Genomic DNA, 21,692 nt, shown 5'->3' with positions numbered 1-21,692 from the left:
TACACTCATTATACGCAGCCTGATTGCATTGCACTGCTCTGAAATCGCTGTCATAACTCTACACATTTTTTTTTACACCATCTTACAAATACTACATTTTCAAGCCTAGGTAGGTACCATTTTAGGTATTGGCCATTGAGAGAGACATACTGTTTGCCTACTAATTTAAAAACTGGGGTGGAAACGTCCCCATTGCTTTTGATTATGGTGGATATGGCCCTGGCGCGCACACATTCATGCACATTCACTTGGTAAATGACAGGTGACAATCTCTATATGGACACCGAAAGCAAAGCACGTCTCTTTCTGACTGGAAACCAAAGCTGAAAACTGCCTAATTCTGTTGCCAAGCAACCATTCATGTACCCTCCTTCAGTTTGCTCTTTGACTGCTGTCAGACTTTCTTGATGTTTTAACCCCTGGTGACACACTGTCTCCCCCACGCCTCTGTAAACGAACCCTCTCAGCCATCTGACTGCAGAGGTGATGAGTGAACTCGACGGTTTCACCGCAGTGTCTCATCAGGGCCTCATCCAGCGTGAATGTGTGGATTAGCGGTTGCACCTGTGCAGCTAATATTACCCACCATAGAAATAGTATAAGCACTTAAATTAGCATGAAATGTGGGACCTAAAAAGGGCAGGGCTTACACTGTCAGAAATAATTACCAAAATTGTACCTTTTGTGCATACGACAGCTAATCCCTGGGTCAGAACCAATAAAAGGACAACTTTGTACCTCTTAAAGGTGCATAGTAGTATCTATGAGCAGTAATATTCATTCTTAAAGGAATAGTTCGCCCATAGACATTGACTTCCATACTAAGGAAAAACACTGTCAACTGTTTGGTTTTTAATATTCTTTGAAATATCTTCTTTGATGTTCAGCAGAAGAAAGAAATGTATACAGGTTTAGAACTTGAGTGTGCGTAAATGATGAACTATCCCTTTAAAGCACTGTTATGAACATTTAAGGCAGTTATTCCCAGCTCTGGTCCTGGAGGCACCCCAACACTGCACATTTTGCATGTCTCCTTTCTCTGATACACCAATTTCTGATCTTGGAGTCTCTACTAATGTGCTGTTGTAATGTCCTGAATCAGGTGTGTTTGATTAAGGAGACATGCAAAACATGCAGTGTTGGGGTGCTTCCAGGACCATGGTTGGGAACCACTGATTTAAGGTACAACATTGTCTTTCTAAGCTGAACTACTAAAGGTATAATTTTTGCACAGTTTTTGTTTAGCAGCATTGACACTGGCTGTAATTGTTCAGTGTGATCAGATTAAAGTATTTTTATTTTTTTTGTGCTATCACGTTATTAATCCAACCTAACATTAAAGTTTTTAAATATACTTTCATATTGCAATAATTTCACATGCAATTTTTAAATTAATGTAGAAACAACAAAGGCAGTATATTTTTAATATTTGTTTATTGGCATCTTTTTATAACTGCAGGCAGTTAATTGTCTTTTGGTAAATACATGACTTAAAAGGATAGTTCACCCAAAAATGAAAATTCTGTCATCATTTACTCACCCTCATGTTATTACAAACCTGTAAGAGTTGCTTTCTTATGTTGAACATAAAAGAAGATATTTTGAAGGTTGCTGGTAATCAAACATTTGGCGGTTGCCATTGACTTCCATAGTATTTTTTTTCCTACTATGGAAGTAAATGATGACAGAATTTTCATTTTTGGGTGAACTATACCTTTAACTGACGACATAACTATGATATTGCTCGCTTGTAGTTTCTTCTGTGCTTTATATACAGTGTGCTGATATTTGACAGGAAATTTTTTTTTTACTGACCACATCTCATCTGATTGCAGTTCAGTGATGTTCTACTGAAGCTCCTTGTTACCTTTACCTTATTCCCTCACTCGTTTGACTATTGCCCGGTGCTGAGGTAAAGCTGAAATGCATGTCTTCAAGTCATGAAAGCAAGTCTGAACTGCAAGTCTCCTGTTTGATGTGGGTCATAAAGATGTTTCCTATCTCAAAATAAACGCAATTATTGTCAAGAAAAAAGAGACAGAAGCAGCAGTTGTAAGTATGGGTGGCCAACTCTAAAATATTTTTAATGGAGTTAAACTGAATAATTAATTGCATGTGTTAACTTGCTCATTTTGACAGCACTAATATTTTTACATCATCTAAAGTATGTGTAAGCTGTGTTTTCCAGTGTAAAACTGGCTATCGTCATGCTTGGGTGTAGCTTTTCAGTAGCTAAAGTGTTCTGAGTGTTTTTTAGCACATTACTATGCAATTACTAGGGGGTTCTAGGTGGTATCTAGGACATTTTGGGTGGTTTGTAGGTGGAAGCGCTTCCTGGTCCAAGTTAAAAGATTCCACCCTAAAGTATACTTCCCTTGTTCATGTTCCAGTCTGTGGGACGTAATTTTCGCCTTCAGCACATTCTGCTGATGTCCATGAACACATCTGTGTAGAGCCTGATTGTTGTGTCCGGACTTGTGCCAATAGTAGTGAATTTGAAAGTGATTTGACCACTTTAAAACAAAGAGTGTATTCACCCTTTCTCGGCCAATGGAGTAAAGGCTTGTGTGCTCAGCTGTGAGTGAGAAAGAGCGGAATGCAGAAAATTAAGTACACCTGGGCCTGTAGGTCTGTGATATTCTGGTCTCTAGATAACTTGCTGAAAAAAAAAAAAAAAAGAAAAAAAAAAAAAAACTGAAGCTGGTTTGCTGTTGTTTGCAGATCCCAGCCTGGCCAGGCAAGTGCTTAGCTGGGTGAATAATTTAGCTGAAAAGTGCCCACAACTGCTCTGAAACCAGCCAGCAGGTTATGGTTTGTGTCTCTCCCTTATGGCAAACAAGGATGCTAAAGACCACAGCCTCTAGTGTCTAGGGTGCCTCTTGAGTGCAAGGGAATTATATTTATCTGCACGGCGCTTACCAGCTGGTCTACAATACACTCACTTCCGTAAACCTCACTCCTTGGGTCATGGCACCAATATAGCTGGCGAGTAAGAAGCATGATTTATTCCCCAGTTACATGTAGACTTGCCTTAAAAATTCAGATGAATGAAATCTCCACAACACAACAAAATTGGCACAACACGATGGAAACAAGCCACAACACAATAAAAACAAGTCGCAACACAATGAAATAACCACAAGGCATTGAAAGCATGCCACAAAACAACAAAACTGGCACAACATGATGGAATAAAGCCACAACACAACAAAAACAAGTCACAACAACTAAATTAGCACAGTGTATCAAAAACAAGCCACAACACAACAAAAACAAGTAGAAACACAATGAAAACAAGTCGCAACACAAAAAATTAGCACACCATTTCAAAAACAAGCCACAACACATCAAAAACAAGTAGCAACACAATGAAAACAAGTCACAACACAACAAAATTAGCACAGCATTTCAAAAACAAGCCACAACACATCAAAAACAAATCATGACACAATGAAATTAGCACAACGCATTGCAAACATGCCACAAAACAACAAAATTGGCACAACACGATGGAAATAAGCAATATTACAACAAAAACAAGTCACAACAATGAAATTAGCACAGCATATCACAAACAAGCCACAGCACAACAAAAACAATTTGCAACACAACAAAATTAGCACAGCATATCAAGAACAAGCCACAACACAACAAAAACAAAGTCACAACACAATAAAATTAGCACAACGCATTGAAAACATGCCACAACAAAACAAAATTGGCACAACACGATGGAAACTAGCCACAACACAACAAAAACAAGTCACAACATATCAAAAACAAGCCACAACACATGAAATTAGCACAACATAATGGAAACAAGTTGCAATACAATGAAATTAGCAAAATACATAAAAACGTAACATACATATGGAACGCAATAGTGTAATACATTAATTGCTTTCAAAAGTAACTTTCCCCAACACTGTCTACACTGAGGTTTGGGGTTGGACTTTGTTTCATAATGACCAACAAAATCTACAGAATCTGCTGAAAGCTGGGTTAGCACTGAACAGGTTCATCTATGAGCAACAGTAATATTGATGAAAGCCTTAGAAAGCACCAATTACACTTTGTAGAAATAGTACAAAGGTCTAAAAACAAATAGAGCATCATCAAATGCCTCTCATGGGGATGACCGTTTTGGAAACAGATATTAGTTAGCAACGGTCGCTCCCCAGTGTTGCTGCAGCACACTGTCTGCTGTCACCTCCTTGTGAAATGCGCAATGAGTGATGGAAAACAGTCACTGACCTCCTCCTCGCCATCGACCTGTTCGCTAACTGATAAGGGCAATGAAGGCCTGACAACCTGACTGATGTAAATCTGGGTGGGAGGAGCACGGACTGCCAGGACAGGAGTGTGTGTGAGCCTTTTAACAAAGACACATATTCTCTGGAGCAATTCTGCTATGTATGGTCATAAAACCAAACAAAGTAAGGTAAACTCTTTATTCCATGATGCTTCTCAGCGTAAGCCTCCTTCCTCATATGCACCAAAATCTGCAGGATTCAAATGGAAGTTCAAAGACGTCAATTATAATTCCTCCAAAATCACAAGAGTGTGAGTATGAGTCTGAGTTTGGAAGCTTGTCTGGTGGAGTACATGACCAGACATTGAGGGATGTAATTCAAGCTGGCAGAACGTGAAGCCAATAAGCCACAGCACATAACACAGTCAATAATTATTGGGTGAGAGAGAAGCCTTGCTGATGTATCCATCCGTCCTGGACCTGGATCTATAGTACATGTGCAAATAGATTGTGATGTCCTCACAACCCCACTATACACACACAAAAACAAGTGCTCTGGTAAGTTCTCATCTTTTGTATGATCTTACCATACAGAAACATGCCATATGTGCCTGCTGTAAAAAAACAAAAACTGGCTAAGTAGGGCACAAGTGAATGCTGTGCATCAGACACTGGCCCACGGGATGGGTTTCTAGTATGTACTCATCAGGTTTCCCAAAGAATATTTAAAAAATATCCCAAAAAGTGAATATTCTGTCATTTACTCACATTCATGAAGTAAAAAAAAAAAATTGGTATCACTTTCTTCTATGGAACAAAACAAGAGATGGAAATGAAAGCAAAGGCCAAGCTCCAAAAAATGCCATATGTAGTCACAAATATATTTAAACATGACGCATGTACACGGTTTGACACAATGATGATGCCAAAGCCCACAGGTTCCAGGATTGTTATTATTTAACTAAAATTAAAATGATTAAAAATGATGGAATTAAAGCTAAATATATATATATATATATATAAATGTAAACTTAAAAATGTGTGAACTAATTTAAATAGTTTATTCAGAAATTGCTGAACAGCAATACATTGCTCTAAATTCATAAAGAATGCTAAACCATATGAAGGTCTAACATTTAAATTTACACTTAGATTTTCTAAAAATTATGACCGAGTGCTTATTTCTTTGAGCTCAAGTCCCCTGACATTTGTTTTCTGTATGAAATAAACATTGAGAGCACGTAATTAAAGTAAATAATATACTATCACAAACCTATAGCATGCAGGTGTATTTTTAGAAACCTACTGACTGAGTCATCATAAAATTTAAAGTACAGTATGACTAAGATGGTCGAGGGAAAAATCTGCTTCAAGACACATGGTGCAGCTCACATAGAACAAAAACAGAAAAGAAAAACCTTGGAGAGACAAATCACAAGGACACTTGGAAAATCACAAGGAAACAGTGAGACAAAAACATACACTGATTCCCATCGAGTCTCACGAGTGAAACAAGACACGAGTGAAACAGGACACATGCAAACCCATGCTGTGATACACGCATACAGAGATCAGACATGCAGGCCACCAACAGCAAAGAGAGAGAGAGAAGATGCAGCGTTGTAATTCCTCAATCAATGCCATGAGGCATGAGTGTGAGGTGTAACAGACGGCTTATTGACAGTGTGTCTCATAAAAGACTAAAGCCTAGAGCCTCACAACACCACACACATATTAACGCAGGGACGTGACAGTGTCCCACTTTCCTTCTACATCTCTCGGACATTTCTGATAATACATTTATTCAACAAAATCTGCAACCTGAAATTTCAACAGGAGTTTCTATAATGTGCTATCATGCATAGAAAACACAATCTACAGTGCTGTCTACTGTCTACATAAGCTCTTCCTTCTAAGGCATCCTAACTGTCATTTACATTAGCTTTGTGATTGACTGGACTGAATGTTCTACATAGACAGCTTGACATGTGCACCACGAGAAATAGTGATCCTTACATGTGAGAGTCGATCCATGTTTACCTAGCAGCCATCTTGGTGACACCTCTGAAATGCTATTTTCTGTGCATGTGAATACACAGATATTGCCTACTTAAATTTTGTTTCAATCATTTGTTTCAAATAAAAAAGTAGTTTTACTTTAAAGTACATTTTTTAAACAGTGTTTTTATAAACATGCTAAATGTTCTAAATCTCATCTTAATCATTACAAATGTGTAATTACTAGGGGTGACCCCAAATAGTCGACGATTCGATGCTTCTATTCGAGGAGCCTGATTCGACTACCAATCTCACAGTCAAATATTCATGGGCTGTTATCATTATGCCATTATGACTATATGTGAGCGCTCAAATGTCTGATTTCACATAGAACTTGCGGTTTTCTCCCAATAAGTTAATATGCAGCCTATTATGATAAAGCCATGAATAAGAATCTGAAAAGAAAGAAGCTTCAAATAAATATTTTAAAGTGCGTGAATAAATCCAACCACCACTATAGATTTATGTTTCACTTTCCATAATCCTTGACCGACAGAGGATCATCTTGGTGGCAGGGATTTAAAACTTTACCAAGACTCAAACTGACACAGGCAGAGTCTGAATTTTTTCGAACAGTTAGGGTTCAAGTGATTTCAAAACATTTCAGCCGGTGTATATATATTGTGAATATATTATATACCTGATATAAGATGCTTTTGATTTTGAGTCAAGTGCTTCATTGTAGTACTACTGTGATATCTCTTCAGCGCGCAGCACGAGCAGGACAAACATCAATGCAGAATATTAATAACTACGTATGACTGGACTGTCACACCCATACCATTATAATGAGAACACCATTATAATAAAACGCTGTGAATTTTTAGAGTTTAGCTGCCGTGTTGCACATTGTTTAGTGAAGAATGTGTCCACAAAAGGAGTTCATTAAATTATGAGTTTAATCCCATTGATTAAAAACTTGCTATCAAATGCTCACTCTACTGGTCATCTTCAGCTCGCGTAGCTCAAAACAGAAATGCAGAACATTAATAACTACTGTCATATAGGCTAACTTTATAATGAGAGCACTATTGTAGAAACTGTGAATTGTTAGGGTTTCGCTGACGTTTAGTGTTAACTATCTTTTAATCAAAACATAAAAACATTATTCACCCCGTTTGAATCTGCAAGGCATTTGCTACACATTGTCCCTGTGTGTTAACATCAGTAATTACGGCTGCCGAATGTCTGACTTGACTCAATGTATTTTGCCCCGGCCCCAAACATATGATTCAATTATCAGTCGAATATCGGCAAGATTCGAAAATTCCAATTTGACTATGAAAATCCTTAGGCTACGTTCACACTGCAGGCTGAAACAACCCAATTCCGATTTTTTTGCCCCTATGCGACCTGTATCTGATCTTTTCATGACAGTCTGAACGACACAGATCTGATCTTTTCAAATGCGACCCAGGCCACTTGGGTATGTGGTCCTAAATCCGATATGTATCCGATCTTTTGAAATGGACCTCCGTCTGAACGGCCAGGTCACATGTATCCGACCCGTACGTCATTGATACGCTACAAACATCATAATTCTGCGTTGAAGTAGGGGGGAATGAGAAGATAAACAGCAACCATGGCGGACGATGCTGCTTAAATAACTTTAATATTGCTAAACGAGCTCCGCTGTTGACTACACTGTTGTTATGACATCCATGTTTGGCTACTTCTGCAAACAACGAGTGACGTCGTTGGCCGTTGAGTACTCTTCTGCGCATGCGGATCACTTCTGGGTCATTTCACGTTCACACAGGAGATCACAAAAGGTTGCATTTAATTGGAAATGTGAACGGCCTTGCAAAAAAATCTAATTTTTTCAAAAAATCGGAATTGAGCATTAACCCCTGCAGTGTGACCGTAGCCTTAGTCGGGGACACCCCTAGTAATTACATATGTTTAAATATGACTTACAAGCTTTAATAGAAATTACATTAAAGTATATTTAATTTTACAATATATGGTTGTCAGTACATTGAGAGAGTTTTAAAGACAATAGAACCCTAGTAAAAAAGTAAAATATTTAAAATACATTTATTTCATACTTAGTATATTTAAAATCTATTAGTTTACTTACATATTGTTTGAGACTTACTGATATAGGCTAAAAATTATAATTAAACTTGATTTCTGTTATGGTATTGTGGCAGTAGAGACGTGCAGAGTAACAATAATAGTCCTTTAATTCTAACTTCAAACACATAAGACCACAATATCTCCAGGAGAGAATGCAACCACACACACTAAACATAAAGACAGACAGAGGCTTGGGGAAAATATGTCTCAGACAAAATAAAGGAGCAGATGAGATTAATGATACACAGGTGAACAGAATGAGATAATCAAGACAACTAGGAAATCTGGGTCAAAGGATCAAAACAAGGCAGGAGAACTGAAACAGGGTAAAACACAAAAAGTCCATAACTGTAACAATTTGGAGTAAGCCTACTTGTTGTGTGCAATGCAATTTTTTTAAATATTAAGCCTAAAATATGTTTTAATTGATGAGGACTGCATGATCTTTGAATAATATTGGTCTTTAAATGTAAGTAAACTTGCAATAGTTTCACTTTAGCAGAATCAAATATGCTTCAGTATATCTTATTTGGACCACAGCACTACTTCTGAAATCCTACTTAAAGGAACACTCCACCGTTTTTTGAAATAGGGCTTATTCACATTATTTCCTACATTTAGATAGGTGGGCAAATGCATTTTTGCGTCAGTGCATGCATTGTTTTAGTTTGACTGGGTCGGCGTTAGCTTAGCTTAGCACAATGAATGGAATCCTTTGTTGCCAGCTAGCATGGCCTGAGTAAAAGTGATCAAAAAAATTTAAAAAACCCACCTAATTACTTCTTGTGGCCTGCGTATTCACAACGAGTACAAATAGCGATCCAGATTAACACTAGGCGATTTCCTAGGCAGATATTGACTTGGGACTATATTATGGGGAAGCACAGGCGAAGCACTGCTACTTCGGTGCAGAGATATCACGCAACACATGAAATCCCACGACTTCCGTCAACATACCGGCGTGAATAGTAGCTGCCTGGCTATTTTCCTTACAGTACACGAATGGCGATGAACATGGCTGATTTTGAGAGAGACGAAGAGGTTGACTTCTCAGACAGTCAAGAACCAGAACCATACCTATTTGAACCAGAGTTTACAGAAGACGAGCTGCGTGCTTTGGAAATAGAACGACAGGAGGAGGAGGTTGCGATCGCTCGTGATGAGAGCCAACATGAACTGGTGGTGTGAATGTGGGGGAATATGCCAATCTATGCCGACGGAAATAGAGTGTCTATGCTGTAGAGAGTGGGACATGTTTTTGCCATTGATGACCCGGCTCAACACGTCAGATCAAGATGAGCGTGCCCGAAGTTGTGTCACATCTACAGAGGATTTCACGGCGCTGATCCATTCTGCAGTACTCGATTTTTTTTCCGGTGTGACAAAGTGAACTGGAAAAAACGCCCCACGACGAATGGACCAAATGGACAGCTTTCCACAGAGTAAGTGATTATTTTAATCATGACGCATGTATAGATCGACCCATATTATAGCTGTATTCACATAGAGTTGATGTTTTCACAGGCAATATAGGTTATATAGGAAGAGAAATAAAAGACAACTTACATGTGCACTTTGTTCTTCCTGTGTTTTCAAAGTAGTCCTCTGGTGCAAAATGTTCTTCGCAAACACGATACTGCTTTATTTTGTTGAGAGGCGTTGAACTACAGATCTCCAGAGCTGCTAGCCATTTATTTCTCAGTTCCACATTAGGTGGAATTCTGTGAAACATTACATTCGTGTATGTCCTTTGCTTGTTCTCACAACCTTTTGCTATGCAGGTAATAACCATGTTTGCTGTAACTTCTCAAAATAAATCATCCAAAAGCGAAGACACTCGGTGCAGGTCACGCCGGTATGTTCTTCTTCTTCTGTTTTTTTGACGCGTTGCACGCCGCTATGTTGACGGAATTCGTGGGATTTCATGTGTTGCGTGATATCTCTGCACCGAAGTAGCAGTGCTTCGCCTGTGCTTCCCCATAATATAGTCCCAAGTCAATATCTGCCTAGGAAATCGCCTAGTGTTAATCTGGATCGCTATTTGTACTCGTTGTGAATACGCAGGCCACAAGAAGTAATTAGGTGGGTTTTTAAATTTTTTTTTGATCACTTTTACTCAGGCCATGCTAGCTGGCAACAAAGGATTCCATTCATTGTGCTAAGCTAAGCTAACGCCGACCCAGTCAAACTAAAACAATACATGCACTGACACAAAAATGCATTTGCCCACCTATCTAAATGTAGGAAATAATGTGAATAAGCCCTATTTCAAAAAAAGGGTGGAGTGTTCCTTTAAATGAGTTTAAGGTTTGGCTAATTGTATTGAATATACATGTACATCTAATTTACATTTTAATTTACATTTATCTAATAATCTAAATTTTTATTTAATTGCAATTAACATGCAGTTAAGTGTCCAAAAATATTACATTCAGTTTGCACTTGAGTATATTCTTTCAAAGTAGATAATTTCCATAAGTAGGGCTTACTCTTTTTAATCAAAGAATGCTAAGAAATGTGCTTTAAAAAAAGTTCTCATGCTTCATGCAGTTCTAATGCTTGCTACAGTCAGAGTTGCTATCAAAAAGATGATTTGCAATTTAAAGATCGGTATTCCAATCCCACTGTTGACATATATTTGGTATTATGATGTCTCAAATTCAAAATTTTCTGTGATTTGTCTGTGTCCTTCCCTCTATAGTGTCTCTTTTCTAAAAGAGTCTGATGTTAGCATGTTGCTAAGCTTATGACCCAGTGTAGTACTAAGCATTAATGTAGATGAAACACAAATATATATAGTTCTATTTTTAAATAGAAATCCATGTTCAGTACATGAGCCAACATTTCTCTCTACTTGTCAAGCTTCTTCTATGATTTTTTTTTCATTGAGATAATCACAATGGGATTGACTTCCATGAATGACACATGCAATTTTGCCTTAAAAAGGCAGAAATTAAGTGTCTTACAATTCTTTACGTCAGAAGGGCCTGAAAATACTGTCATGGTTGGCAGTCAATGTTCATGCTGTCGTAGAATGGTTGTGATGAACAGATGGTTATCCTGGTTATTCTTCATTTAGTCTCAGGCTCAGATGGCACGCCTACGGTCTGCTCAATGACTGTCTACTGTGGCTACTGTATACAGGCCACCAGGGCACCAAACAGACTTTATTAAAGGTGCAGTAGGTGATCTTAGAAAATGCTAACTTTAGCCTGATAGCACTGAAAGCTAACATCCCACCCTTCCTGCAATCGCCGTCCAAAGCCACACCCCCTGAACGCATATACGCTCACATACACAGACTGTGTCTAGAATACCAGACTAGAATACCAGAGATAACATTACTACAATAGGCTACATCAGTGGTTCCCAATTCCAATCATCATGCACACTTCACACTTCTCTAGCTAGTTTCATCTGTGTGTAAAGATGCTGCGCAGCGCAAATCCTTGAATTAATGCATGGAAGTGAAGTAAACTGAAAAGGATTTCCTCTGCTCAGAGAGTAGGGAGCATTGAACACTGTGTAGGGATCAATGGGTTGGTGATGTTTGTCTGCCATTCTCGGTCTGCCTGCACGGCATGCATGAACGCGCTGATGACATATCCTGTCTGCACGAACCGGGTGCGCAGAGGTATGCTAATACATATGCTGACAGGCAGGTAGGAAAGCGAATTAAAATGCTTGGGTTGAGCGTTTTGATTGGATGAACATTTCTTAGTCCTATGCCTTCCACAGAATTTATAAATACAGATAAATACATGTTGCTCACTTAACTTAATGATTGCTATCAACAAAAAAATGTTTCTAAAGACAATCATGTATTGCACCTTTAAATAATTTGCTGATTTCCTATCTGAGTTAGTGCTGGCTGCAGATAATTCTTTTGAATGGACTAGAAAACTTTGTTGGCATTAGTGGAAGTGCATTAGCCTGGTTCAAATTGTACCTATCTGACTGCCATCAATTCAAAGCAGTGAATGAAGAGGTATCATATCGATCACAAGTGCAGTATGGAGTACCTCAAGGCTCAGTACTAGGGCCATTACTTTTCACACTTTACATATTACTTTTGGGAGATATCTTCAGGAAACAAGATGTTTGCTTTCACCGTTACGCTGATGATATTCAGCTCTGTATTTCTTTGCGGCCCGGCGAAACAACATACAAATTTGAAAAACGAATGGGATGCATAGTCAATATAAAAAACTGGATGACGAGTAATATTTACTACTAAATTCTGAAAAGACAGATGTGTTAATTTTTGGACCTAAAACCTCTGTATGAAATAACCTAGAACACTGTCTAACACTTGATGGTTGCTCTGTTAATTCTTCGTCATCAGTTAGGAAGCTAGGTGTGCTATTTGATAGCAATCTTTCATTTAAAAGCCAAGTTTCTAGCATTTGTAACTACATTTTTCTATCTCAAAAATATATCAAAATTATGACTTACGCTATCAATGTCAAATGCAGAAACATTAATTAATGTGTTCATGACCTCAAGTTTAGATTATCATAATACTTTATTGGTGGTTGTTCTGCACACTAAAAAAAAAAAAAGCCAGCTGGTCAAAAATGCAGCAGCTTCTTATTAGAATCTGGAAGTATGACCATATTAGCCCGGTTCTGTCAACTCTGCACAGGCTCCCTATTTAACATTGTCTAGATTTTAAAATCTTGCTAATTACTTATAAAACTGTGAATTGTTTAGCACCTCAGTATTTGAGCGAGCTCTTATGGCATTATAGTCCTCCACGTCTGCTGTGTTCTCAAAAACTGGATAATACCTACAATATCAAAATCAGTTACTTTTCCTATTTCGTGCTTAAACTCTGGAATAATCTTCCAAACACTGTTCGGGAGGCAGACACTCTGTCTAGATTAAATCTATATTAAAGACCCATCTCTTTAACATGGTTTACACTTAACACACTTAACACACTATCACATTTCTAATATTAAAATCCTTTAAAGGATTGTTAGGCTGCATTAATTAGGTCAACCGGAACTGGGAACACTTCCAATAACACACAATGTACTTGTTACATCAATAGAAGAATGGCATCTACGCTAATATTAGTCTATTTCTTTCTTATTCCGAGGTCACCGTAGCCACCAGATCCAGTCTGTATCCAGATTAGACGGTCACTGCAGTCACCAGGATCAAGCCGTATCCAGCCCAGATGGTGGATCGGGACCTAGAGAAGACCTCTACAGCCCTGAATGTCAGTGGAGATATGGAAAACTAGATGAGCCCCAGAGAAAGCTCTCCAGTAAGGACTTTGTTTCCTTGACAGCCATCGTGAAAAACAGATCGTCAATTATCTAGATATCCAAAGAACTGTACTGTATATAACAATTAATTTGGTAAATATTCTGTACTTGTGGATGGACGACATGACTGATCACCAAGTCATTCTGTCATTCAGTCAGATGGTCTCTCCCTGTCTAAGTGGGCAATTCTTGGCCAGAAAAACCTGCAAACTGGACCATACTTTATACCACAATTCAAAAGTGCTTCATTAAAGTGGTCATATGCATTGTTAAACAGAACATTATTTTGTGTATTTGGTGTAATGAAATGTGTTAATGCGGTTTAAGGTTCGAAAAACACATTATTTTCCATATACTGTACATTATTGTTGCTCCTCTATGCTCCGCCTTTCTGAAACGCATAAATTTGTACAAAGCTTATTGTTCTGAAAAATGAGGTGTATGCTGATTGGCGAGCTATCCAGTGTGTTGTGATTGGCTGAATACCTCAAGCGTGTGACGGAAGTGTTAAGCCCCTTACCATACTGTGATGCTGAGTCCCCGTGCCACAAGACAAAACCAATAAAACCCATTACCAACGAGGCATATGTAGCATGGTTTTATGTTTACGCAGTGCGATACGCAACACATAAAAATACAGTATAAGGCATTATTATCAGTAATTATGTGCCCACTGGAAGCTACAGAAGCCTCGTTAGTAATGGGTTTTATTGGTTTTGTCTTGTGGCATGGGTACCAGCACATCAGTGAGCAGCAGACAGCACACCCTGATGCTTTTCTCATCATAGCTGGGGATTTCAACCATGCTGAGTTAAAGAGTGTGTTTCCAAAAATACACCAACACGTTAACTTTCCAACATGAGGTAATAACATTTTGGACTTTGTTTACACCACACTGAGAGGAGCTTACAAAGCCCTCCCCTCCCCCACCTCAGAGCCTCAGACCACATCACTGTCAGGCTAATGCCTGCATACAGACTGCTCATTAAAGTCGCCAAATCAGTTCAAAAACAGATTCAAGTGAGGTCAGAAGGATCATCAGAGGTTCTTCAAGACTGCTTCGACACAATTGACTAGAACATGTTCAAGCAGGCTGCCACATACAATAACTCCACTGACCTCCAGGAGTACTCAGAGACTGTCACTGCCTACATCAACAAGTGTATTGATGATGTAAAAGTCACAAAAACCATGACTGCCCGAGCCAATCAGAAGCCGTGGATGACAGGGGAGGTCTACAGACTCCTGAAGACACTGAACGCTGCCTTCAGAGCTGGAGATGGGGGGGCCTGAGAACAGCCACGGCCAATCCGTCCCGCGGCATCAGAGAGGCTAAGAGACAGTACTCCAGGAGGATAGCCCTTCAATTCAGTGACAGCAGAGACACTAGGAGCCTGTGGCAGGGGATACAGACCATTACGGTCTACAAGCCCCCACCACGGACCTGTGACAACAACATCTCTCTGCTGAATGAGCTGAACACCTTCTTCACTCGCTTTGGGCAACAAAACAGCACCACTGCACTGAAGACTCCACCTCCTCCCGGCGACCAGGTGATGACGCTGACTCCAGACAGCGTGAGGAGATCCTTCAGCAGGATCAATGCACGCAAAGATCCGGGTCCTGACAACATCCCTGGGCGTGTACTGAGAGACTGTGCAGCAGAACTGACTGATGTCTTCACAGACATTTTCAACATCTCACTTAGTCAGGCTGTTGTTCCCACATGTTTCAAAACTACCAACATCATTCCAGTTCCAAAGAAGCCATCCTCATCCTGCTTCAATGACTACCGTCCTGTACTTACTCCCATCCTCATGAAGTGCTTTGAACAGCTAGTCATGCACCACATCAAGTCTGCCCTCCCCCCCTCCCTGGGCCCCTTCCAGTTTGCATATCGGTCCAGCTGCTCGACCGATAATGCTATTGCCACTGCCGTCCACTCAGCACTTCCACATCTGGACAAAAAGGACTCATACATCAGAATGCTGTTCATAGACTTCAGTTCAGCATTCAACAAAATCATCCCTCAACAGCTCATTTACAAACTGGACCAGCTAGGGCTCGACACTTCGCTGTGCAACTGGCTGTTGGACTTTTTGACTGGAAGACCTCAGGCAGTAAGGGTCGGCAGCAACACATCCAGCACCCACACTGAACATTGGGGCCCCACAAGGATGTGTGTTGAGCCCCCTCCTCTTCACTCTGCTGACCCATGACTGCACACCGTCACACAACTCCAACCTCTTCATTAAGTTTGCGGATGACACGATTGTGGTGGGTCTCATTAGCAACAAATTTGAGACAAACTACAGAAGCAAAGTGAGCCGCCTGGCCGGATGGTGCAGTGATAGCAATCTCTCTCTGAACGTGGAGAAGACGAAGGAGATTGTTGTTGACTTCAAGAGAACATACACCCAGCATGTTCCTCTGACCATCAACGGTGCGACTGGAGAGAGTGAGCAGCACCAAGTTCCTGGGTGTGCACATCACAGAGGACCTCTACTGCACTGAAAACACAGCAGCACTGGCCAAGAAATCACAGCAGCGTATTTACTTCCTCCGCAAACTGAGAAGAGCCAAAGCCCCGTCCCCCATCATGTACACCTTCTACAGAGGCACCATCGAGAGCATCCTGATGAGCTGCATCACTGTGTGGTATGGCGCTTGCAGCGCATCCTGCCGAAAGACTCTGCAATGCATAAAGAGAGCAGCTGAGAAGAACATTAGTGTCTCTCTCCCCTCCCTCCAGGACATTTCAATCAGGACCACTTCCGTCAAGTATATTTATGACAATTATAATTGCATACAGTTAGTGTTGGCGGTATGGTTATGTTCTGGGCAACACTCCACACGCCTGTCCATGCAGCCATGCTTGGACAGCGCGGGGAGAGCAGCAAGACAAACCCCCCCTGGGGTACAGAACATAACCATTATAAGCATACATAATTACAATTCACAATTACATGAGTTGTAAACAAAATGTGATAGAGACTGCTTCCAATGAAGAGACTGTAAAGAAAGAACAAAGTTAGATCGGATTACAGGATCAGTTGGTGGAGTTGGGGTTGGAGGAGGGAGTTAATTGCAAGCAGCGATGCGATGGAAGAGACACTGAAGAATGGGAATTTAAATAGACCGTATGTGATAGGTGTCAAGACTGGATTGGTACACGTCAGGAACAGCTGACTGTCAGCTGATGCAAGCGTGACTAACGTGGCCTGACTGAACTAACGCAATGCTCGATTTATGGAACCCGTCTCACTTGCAAAGCCCTCTACGTCACACAGCTTCTTCAGTTTGCTGCCACCGGGAGGAGTCTCCAGGCCAGGACCAGCAGACTGAAGGACAGCTTCATCCATCAGGCTGTCAGGAAGCTAAACTCACTCCCGAACTTGCCCCCCGTCCCTGCCCCAGGCACCACTGAACTATGAACCCCCCCCACAGATCCCACATCCCCAGGTCCATACACCCCCCCCCCCCCACTAATATAAGATGACATGCACCAGTCACTTTGTGCAGCATTGGTCTGCTCACTTCCTCATTCAGCATGGAACTGACATCATTCTACTACCTCATCAGTCAGTTAAAGGAGTCATGACCCACAATTTTCACTTTTCCACGAGAATCAATGTATGTTATGATTGCCTAACGATTATACACTGGCCGGGAAGCCGATATTTAAAAGTGAAGCGTTTGTTTACCTCAGGGTTTGTAAAATAGCCCACGTGCACGCGCACTCAAATACGAGATTTTGATTTCTTCCCCGTCTTGACGTCAAGACGGGGCAGGATATACCATATATGGACACCGCAGCAGGAAGCTCGCCCCTTCCCCTCTCCCCCTCATATTCAGTCAAGAAAGACGCTGGAACTAGTGCACACGTGAGTTGCTCTGTGGTTGACTGCCAGAATCAACATGTAAATGTGTTTTCTCTACCAAGAACGGACCTAGCTATCAGAGACCAGTGGATTAAATTCATTTTTAATGACGCGGTTCCTTCAACCCTTCCACTGGTTTATCGTTACGTGTTTGTGCTAAACATTGTACGCCGAAATCCTTCTCAAATTTGGGGCAATATCAGGCGAAGTTGGCATTGAAGCTCGGGAAAAGCGCCATTCCAACAAAATTGCCTGCAATTGAAACGGTAAGACTGTGTTTTTATTGCTCTACTGTGTGTAACAAACAGCATAACTGCTAATGCGGCTATTGTTTGCTATTGCGTCTGTCACTAGACAAATAAACGAAAGACTGGAGGTGAAGTAATTATTTATGTTCCCTGTAAACGGACTGCAAAAACGGACTTTTGACTGCATTTGAATGATTTCTTAATTCAGAATATGATCAAGATTGCGTAGGTTGATGTGTTCGAGGAATTTGCCAGTCAATAGTAACATTTAAAGCCCCTTAAATGAACGAAATGACTCGAAAAAAGATTTGTTCATATTGATGAACGACTTTGAAAAAGAGAGTCTGGCGTTGCCAGATTGGGTGTTTTTCCGCTACATATTAAGGCCGGTTTTAGGTGGGTTTTCGCCTGGAAGGCTTTATAGAAATCTGGCATCCTACTGAACGAAGTTCAACTGAGAGAGCGTGGCGTTCACAGACACCAGAATGAACAAGTTCACAGTAACGTTCATCAGGCAGTAATGCGGTACGTTCAGTTCAGTCCAAAATATGAACGAGTTCATGAATTATCGTTCAATGAACGCGTCCAGGCACAACTCTGGCAGAAGTATTAGCTTCGAGGTATGGGGAATGGCTGCTAACGTACTTTGCAAAAAACAAATGACTGAGATCATCATGAATTCGGTTATTGTTTATTTATTGCCTAACGCTTACATGAGGCCCCGTCTAGTTTGTGTGTGTGTGTGCTCACGTCTTATATTTGTGTGTGTGTGCTGTGCTCACGTCTCATATGAGTAACTTTATGTGCGTAGATAGTTCATATACATGTAAGTGTGACTAGTACTTAGTATATATGCAAGCGTGTTTCATATGTGTGTGTGAATGAAGTTTGATTTAAGCCCTAAACGGCGCCTCATACTTATACACTGGCCGGGAAGCCGGTCGCGTTCATTCACAACTTGCGCCATGATGTCAGTTTGTAATGATATGCTAAAGCGTTACCTGCGGTGTCAACCCCCCTCCTTCCTGCAACCAATCAACGTGCTCCTCATTTGCATTATTATAATGACCGTCCACGACAGCCAAAATATCGCATCAGATCTCGCGAGACAATAATGCCTACAGAGATAAGGGTCTGAGCAGCTCTGTGTTTATTTTTTTTCCACTTTTCTTTTTTAGAAGGGCCTGAAAGACTATAATACAGCAGTAGGTATCCAAGGTAATACGAGGGTATGACTCCTTTAATTAAAAAAACTGCTCTTGAGCCCTTTGTCAATTTAATCAGACTGAATAAGCTTCTTTTTTGCACTAAAAATCTTTTATCTGCACTGTTTGTTCACTTCACTGATTTGCACTCTATCTGCCATGTGCCTTGCGCTGCTTAATTTAACTTTATTTTTAATTTTATTATATGTCTTTTTTACATTCCCATATTGTATAGTTGTATCTACATTTTATATTTGATCTAGATTTTAAGGCTCTACTGTTAATGTTATCTGTATGCACCGGGGGTCTGAGAGTAATGCAATTTCGATTCTCTGTATTTATGTGCTGTACATGTGGAAGAATTAACAATAAAGCAGACTTGACTTGATGACCCCTTCAAAAGGATGCAGAGAACAGCTTAAATTTTAGTCTGTTACTCACAAAAAGCTATCTTATGGCTTCAGAAGACTAGGACTATAGCACACAAGTCATAAAGGCCACTTTTATGATACTTCTATGGTAATGTAGAGCTCCATTCATTGTGACTGCATGGAAAAGAGTGAAGGGTCACGGGGGAATTAAGAATGTGAAACTGTGAAACACTGCGTCCACTGATAATATTGTTTATATATTCATGTGCTGCATTATTTTGCCACCCAATTTACTAAAGGAATTATGCAAATGTAACAAACACACCCACAAAATGAGAGCTGATTGCAGTTTGGACCAGACATTTGCATCTTATGAATGGACATAGACCAAGACGATGGCTAAATAGTAGCTTTTCACTCCAAAAGTTGAGGTTCTTGTACAGGACGTTTAAAAGACCTTTAAAAAAGTTTTCACCTGGCTACAATCACTGCTGCTATGATTACTAGAAAAATATACACAAACATCCCTTCCAAAAAGCTGCAATTTAAAGGAAAATAGTGCTGATGTTTGTGAATCAGGCACATTCTATAATGAGCCACATTTGCATCGAAAGGAAGGATCTTTGCCAAGAAAACAATGACAATGACTTCATTTAAATGTGCAGGCTGCTATACCAGAGTATACCTGGTTAAGTTGAACTGAGGTCGGTGTATATATGAATAATATGCCTTTTTGGGGGCATGAAAGGAGGTTTGTCCCAATCTCCAAACACAAAATGCCCCACATTTCATGTTATAAATATTTTGGATAAAAATTGTATAAATGCGGGTTTAGGTATAAATGCGAGTGAGGGTTTACTGGAGTTCTTATGTGAAAACAGAACTATTTTATGAGTTGGTGATTTTTTTTCTGAATTGATAAACCTAAACATCCATGTAATGAAGCAGATTTTATAAAATATTTGCAAACAAGATATTCAAAATTGAATTCATATGAATTTACCAACAAGTCACCAAAATATAAATATAGTTATGAATTGCCATGAGACTCTTTGGTACAATGAATTGACAAACTAGCGGTTGTTGACTCAGGTTGCCTTTAAACAGCATGTACACCCTGAAACAATTAAACTTTCAGGTAGTCACTTTGATCACAGAATACGACGGTCACACCATTTTACAGCTGAAAACTTTCAAGTCCGTCAAACATTGTGCTTGGGCTGTGTATCATCACCTGCGGCTCTGCATATCCTTCTGAAGGACATTAGCACTAGGAAAGTGTGGCTGAAGTTTTCTTTTAACAAGATTCAACAAGATTCATTTCTATCTGACCTTTACAGTTTGAGCGGCACATTTCGGCTTGGATTGTTTTATGATCCTGCCACAATGATGCATGCTTTGCGAAGAGGGTGGGATGGGAGAGTTAACAACAATATTGGACTTGACAGCTAACCCACAGCTTGACCGAAGTTCTATTGCTCAATTCACATTCAGAGGAGGCATTTCTTAAAGGTACAGCAGCAAAGAATAGCCTGTTTGATTCAAGGGTGACCACTTCTGAGAGTTCGGATTCAGGCCTAATTAAACACACCTGAAACCACCTAATCAAGGGCTGCATCTGAAATTAAATGTCCCAATTCAGAGGCTGTATCCTCTGAAGGCTGCATTGGAAGACCTAATGCGTAATAGTGGACCGTTGACTGAATGTCTGATACATACGGCTTTGGCATTGAAAGCAGCAAAGGTTCCCAGGCCTTCTGCCATCAGTCTGAAGGTCTGGCTATGCAAGGATATACAGCATTGCAACAAAGGAAGGCTCAATACGAAGGCCCTTTCAAATGCCTTGAAATACATTGTTTGTATCCCAATTAAGTATACAATGAATGGATCCTTTGTGGTCCAGACTACCCAAAGATTTATTGTGCACCCATGATGGCAGGTTTTAATTTTTTTTAGAAAAATGCTGTTTTACATTACACTTTTAAACTTTGTTTGACATCTACTGCCTTTAAATGTGTGGCCTTTGATGTCAACAACTTTGAATGATGCAGCCCCTGGATTGGGATTCATCGCTTCTTTTTAATAAGTAATTACTTTACAATAACTAAATAAGTACGTTCTATGTAGTATGAAGGTGTGTAGCTTGCCACATTCATACAACATAGAATCCAGAATTCTGTTATCCATATATACAACATTTGCAGTGTTGTCATTGTTTTGGGACCTACAGCATCAGTTGCATCGCTTCACTGCCATTCACAAATCTTCTCCCATGACCTCATGAGACAGTAATGTGTGTCCACTGGAAGCTCACTTCAGAAT

The 21,692-nt window shown here is 40.0% G+C and overlaps 1 protein-coding gene and 1 long non-coding RNA gene across 2 annotated transcripts in view; one reads left to right on the top strand and one right to left on the bottom strand.

Moving 5' to 3' along the window:
- LOC132145572 (uncharacterized) overlaps nucleotides 1-21,692 on the top strand; it is a 229,446-nt gene that overhangs the window by 85,987 nt on the left and 121,767 nt on the right. The window lies entirely within an intron of this gene.
- Nucleotides 1-21,692, bottom strand: part of LOC132145569 (gamma-aminobutyric acid type B receptor subunit 1-like) — a 131,232-nt gene that overhangs the window by 94,529 nt on the left and 15,011 nt on the right. The gene's annotated exons all lie outside the window — the stretch shown is intronic.

This window comes from Carassius carassius, chromosome 8, assembly GCF_963082965.1.
Source record: "Carassius carassius chromosome 8, fCarCar2.1, whole genome shotgun sequence".
NCBI classification, from domain to species: domain Eukaryota; kingdom Metazoa; phylum Chordata; class Actinopteri; order Cypriniformes; family Cyprinidae; genus Carassius; species Carassius carassius.
The sequence above is the reverse complement of the archived record's forward strand: the minus strand, read 5'-3'. Positions and strand labels throughout refer to the sequence as shown.